Raw genomic sequence first — 6,071 nt, forward strand, 5'->3', positions numbered from 1 at the left:
GAATTTAAATTTACAGTTATACCCTTACTATGTTTCCTTCTCTTTTATTTTATTTTATTTTATTTTTATTTTGTGCTACAAAGATAATGTATACAATCTATTAGAATCAAATTTGGAATGAATTTTTATATGAGAATCTTTTTTATTTGGAAAATATTTCAAAAGAAGTATAAAATTGACTTAAAATATGAGATCCTTCAAACATTCTAAAATGATGTGGGATTCTTCAAACATTTCAGAAGGAGTAATTCTTTAGTAAACTTTGGACAAATATATAATTTCAAACTGTAACACTCCCATATAACACTCCAATATAACACTAAAAAAAAAAAAATCTTAGTTTGCTTTTTCCAAACGTAACACTTCAAAAAATTCTTAGTGTAAAAAAAAAAAAAAAAAAATTTATTGGTATACTTTTCCCGAATGTAACACTCCAAAAAAAGGATATGGGATTTTTCAAATCATTATAAAAGGATGTGGGATTCTTCAAATCATTCTAAAAGGAGTACAAAAATTCCTTAGTAAGTTTTGAGCAAATGTAAAATTTCAAATTGTAAGTGTAACGTTTAAAAAATTACATTAAAGAATTTTTTAGTATTTTTGTATGTGTTACATTCGAGTGTTACGTTTAGAAAAAATATAATAAGGATTTTTTATTTATTTTTTTTTAACATTGACTGGAGTGCTACATTTGGAAAAAAAATACAACAAGAAATTTTTTTTGTGTGTTACATTAGAATGTTGCGTTTGAAAAAAGTACGTCAATGAGTTTTTTGAAGTGTTACGTTGTTACGTTTAGGAAAAGTGTACCAAAAAGCTTTTTAGTATTTTACATTAGATGTTACGTTAGTATTACGTTGCTAGAGCGTTACATTTTTTTTCGTAATGTGAAATTTGTTCTAGGAAGAAAAATTTAAAACCTCTATAATGTAAATTACCGAAATATATAAGTTTACATTTAAAGAAACTCACTTTTATCCTTAGAAAATTAAACCCAAACATGTAAGTAACTACTTTTTTGTGTAATTTTAACTTTAATGGGACCTTTGGGTTCATTAAAAAAAAAAGAGAAACAATTTACAATATTACATTTTGAAATTTATTGGTGTTTCACCCCTTTTATTAAGTAAATAGTAAAAATAAAAAAATAAAATAAATATTAAAACATGATGTAAGGTGATTGAGAAGTGTGTTATATGAATGTGGGTGAGCTTATGGTGTAATACATGTGGGTGTAGTGAGATTTTCTATTTATGAAAATATAACCCAAAAAAAATGATATACGAGAGGGAGTTTTTTATGAGCATTAGGGCCGAGCTAGGCCCAGGCGTAGTAATAGGCCGTTCTATGGGCCGTTGTGAAAAGGGCTCAGCGAGTGGACCTAAGTATTAGCTCGGTCCAATTTTGGTTACAGTCACCACGGTTAGAGTGGTGATAATTAGCTCGGTCATAGTATTCGGAGCTAAGGAATTTGGGCTTTTTGTGGTGAACCTTGCTCTTACTAGCTCGGTCAAAGCTTGCTGTAGTTAGTTCGGTCTCAACAGACGAAAACCAAGGTATCAGTGAACAAGAGCCGAGCTATATGTTGCTTGTGAAGGCGCTGGATTAAGTATGATAAAGGACTAGTGTTAGCTCAGTCATACTGTCATCCAACCGTGGTAAAACCATCTCACTTGGTTTAAGCAGTGAAAGGGATGCTAAAGGATAAGCATTATTTTTCAGGAATGTGATTCCTAAGAGGAATTTACATGGAGGAATAAGAATCCTACTAGGATTGTGCCAGACAAAAACTATAAAAGCTCAAAACAGAACCTATGTAGTGGTAACAGACCTTTGATTCTCAAATACACAGAGCTTTTGTCTATTTGTCTATTTTGCAAACTTAGGCATCGGAGAGGTATCCGGCACACACCCGCCGGCTAGCTCACGTTTGTGTTTTCAGGGAGTAAAGCAACGACGTTTGGAGGAGCGCAAACTTGATCAACGAGATTATACGAAAAGATTATTTCGTGCTCGTACAGTATATAATTCCACTTTTTAGAGTTAATGATTCGTAAGAGAAATGATTGGCCAATAATTAAAAAAGATACGAGAAAAAAATTGTCTTATATATTCTAATTTATTACCACATTATTGAATATGAACATTAAATCTAATTTTTAAACTTGAATAATAATCTTTAAAGGAAGGACTATGGTACACATCCTTCGAATGGTGTATACCATATGCATCTTATAATTAAAAAAGAAAATAACATAACTTTATACCTTTTGAGTCATAATTAAAAAAAATAAAATAAAGTCATAACCAAACACTACATCAAGCGTAACTAAAGATCTCAAAATAATATCAACATTAGATAAGAAAATTGGTCATAACTAAAAGAAAAAAAAATTACGTAACTAAAAGTGCATATAATAAGAAGTGTGTATTGTAAAATTCCTCAATCCTTATATATCTATATATCTTATAAGGAAAAAGAGTTTTTACTGAGAAGTTTTGGGAAAGTTTCAAAATTTTATTACAAATTTTCTATTTTTTGAATTTATAAAATAATTTTAAAAACATCTATTGGCTAAACTATCTACAAAAAAATTCAAAAAATTTTGAAAAAAAAAAAATCAATTGCATGAAAAGGAAACCAAATAAACGCGGTCAACCTTTTTAAAAAAAATATAAAATCCCCTAAATTATAGCCTCTTTTCCCATCTTTTGACCCATTTTGTGTCACATTATCTCTCATATTTTTTACACATTTTTTAATAAAAAATAGTCAAAAAGTCAGCTTTTAACCACCTTCTCAAATCTATATTCTTAATTTTTTTAATTTTTTTTTATTTTTGTTAATATGTATCATAATATGATTGGTCTATAAATTAATTTTATATTCTTAAAATAAAATTTAAATTTCAATTATTTTTTAAATTATGTTACTATAATTGGAGTAAGTTCAATATTCATTCCTTAATTTATGCATCCTTTATTAAATTATAAAATAAAATTTTAAATTTATATGTTACTAAAATTAGAATGAAATCAATATTCACATGTGTCATAATATTATTTGTCTAAAGATAATAAGTTATTTATACATGTGTTCAAATTATTTATCTCTATTAAAGGTTTATATTTTTATTTTTTGTCATTTTTGGTTTTAAATTTTTTTATATCCTTCTAAACCATAAGGATTTAAATAATAATTTTTTTTAATACAAATATTGTTTTTAACAAAAGACAAAAACATTAAGAAAATGAATGATTTTTTTAAAATTTGCCAAACATGATGAATTCTGTTCAATTTTAATTTTATCTCAATTATCAATTAAAAAATTAAAATTAAAAAAATCACTTAAATAATTAAGAAGTGACTTTTGCTAAAATCAAACAGAAATAAACATTATTTTTCTATTAAAAGTAATAGTTGGGAAAGCTTTTTATATATATAATAATAATTAAAAAATAATAATTTGAAGCTAATGCATGGACACACACTTTCACCTATAAAGATATAGCAAAGGAGTTGGGTCCATTTTATTGAGTGTATAACACATCATTGTGGGTATAATTGTGTATATTTTTTATGGGTCTCAAATATTTTTCTTATTATTCAACTAGATTTTTTTTAGCATTTCTGAAACATGGTGGATCTTGTTAATTTTTTTTTTTAATCTCAATTGTCAATTAAACAAACTAAAATAAAAACTGAATTGTTTTGGCTCAAATTGCTAAAAAGTAACTTTTATTAAAACAAATAGAAATAAATGTTATTTTTCTATTAAAATTGATGCTTCATGAAATATTTTTTTATTAAAAAAAATAAAGGTTATATGCGACAATTTATTGGTCATCTAGAATTATTTTCAGATCAAATGAAAATGCTACTCTAAATTTTCTTCTTATCTAGATACTTTTATTTTGTAAGAACTTTAATTTTATAATATTTAAGTTATTTTATGCCGTTATAAAATGTAATTTTTTCAATTAAACAAATTAAAATAAAAAATGACTTAAATAGTTAAGAAATGACTTTGGCTAAAATCAAATAAAAATAAACATTATTTTTTTATTAAAAGCGTTAGCTGGGAAAGCAGGAGCTATACGTGATAATTTATTATTCCAACAGTACTACAGACACACACTTTCACCCATACTGATATGGCAAGAGAGTTGAACTCATTTTATTGAATGTATATCAAATCAAGAGTCTACACATATGACATTACATCACTGTGGGTACAATTGTGTGTGTCTTTTATGGGCCTCAAATATTTTCGTTATTATTCATCTAGAATTTTTTAACAATTGCAAAATATGGTGAATCTTATTTATTTATTTATTTATTAATCTCAATCGTCAATTAAACAAACTAAAATAAAAAATGATTTTTTTTTTTTGCTCAAATTGCTAAAAAGTAACTTTTGCTAAAATAAATAGAAATAAATGTTATTTTTCTATAAAAATTGATGGTTCATGAAATATTTGTTTTTATTAAAAAAAATGAGGGTTATAGGTGATAATTTATTGGTCATCTAGAATTATTTTCAGATCAAATGTGAATACCATTCTAAATTTTCTTCATATCCAAATACTTTTATTTTGTAAGAGCTTTAATTTTATTATATTTAAATTATTTTATGCCATTATAAAATGTAATTTTTTTAATATCAATTTATTCAATGATCCCTTTCTAAAATATTTATTTTTTAAAAATAATAAAAAAATTCTATTGAAAAAACTTAAGCATATTACTTTTGCTTTTGCTCATTAATATTAAAATTTTAATCAATCTTATTTATCATTAAAAAAATAAATTAGCAAATAATTTTATATATTTATATATATAATTTTATTTCGATTGCTCAGGTTATTTAGTGTCTCTACCCAAGTCCACTCAAATTTATTTGAATATTTGAATTTTACATATGTCCTCACTGAATTAAAAATTTATGTTATCCAATCCTTAAAAAATTCCTGGCTTGACTCGAGTTTGGATTGAACTCGCCGAAATTTACAACTCTAGCAAGAGGGTTGAAAGTTACATGATTGAAATTGTGACAAATGAAAATTTGATACATAAATTGTGATAAAATATGAAACTTAAATTGTAGGTTTCAATATTTTTTTATTTTCATAATTTACATACAAAAATATAACTATTTATATAAATATATTTTATTTATTTTTTCACATCTTGTGCGTAGAATCGGTTTTCAATAGTACATTAAAAATAAAAAATATATAAATCTCATCTCATAATAAAGTAATTATATATATATATATATATATTTTAAAAGTTATACATTAAAAGAAACGTGAAATCACAATTGTTAATTTTTGTAATTTTAAAAAGGGAGCTTTTTTGATAAATCTATTTTCTAAGAGCTTTATTCCATCCAACCTATATTCTTTTTGACTATTCCATTAGGTCCAATTTGAGATAAAAAGACCAAAATACCCTTTTCATCTACTTATGTTCCATTTAATTCACATTATTTTCTTATGTTTCAATAAGTCTTATGGGTGACATAATTACCAAAATACCCTTAATGTGAATGTTCACACCGTCAATGTAAATGTTCATATCGTCAATGTGAAAGGGCCCGGCCCATGTCGATCCTCGTGGGTGCCTGGAAAAATTCGAGCCGGGCCGGGCCGGCCCACAGGCCAAAAAAATAGGCCCAGCCCGGCCTGGCCTGTTGAAAATATGAATATTCACATTGACAAGTTAACATTCACATTGATAGGAGTGTAAAATTGGCCTGTGGCCCGTGGGCGGCCCGAAACCAGCCCGCTGCCCGGGGCGGGCCCGGGTAGGCCCGTTCACAATGTGAATATTCACATTGACATATTAACATTAACATTAACATTGACAATAGTGCAAAATTGGTCTGTGACCTGTGGGCAGCCCGAAGCCCTGGCCTTGGTCGGGCCCGGCCCGACCCGTTGACAATGTGAATATTCACATTGACATGTTAACATTCACATTGATAGGAGTGTAAAATTAGCCCGCGCCCTGTGGCCGGCCCGAAAGCCGCCCGCGACTCATGAGCAGCCCTGGGCGGGCCCGGCCC

The sequence above is a fragment of the Camellia sinensis genome, chromosome 13 (assembly GCF_055761805.1).
Source record: "Camellia sinensis isolate YWXY chromosome 13, ASM5576180v1, whole genome shotgun sequence".
In the NCBI taxonomy this organism is placed as follows: Eukaryota; Viridiplantae; Streptophyta; class Magnoliopsida; order Ericales; family Theaceae; genus Camellia; species Camellia sinensis.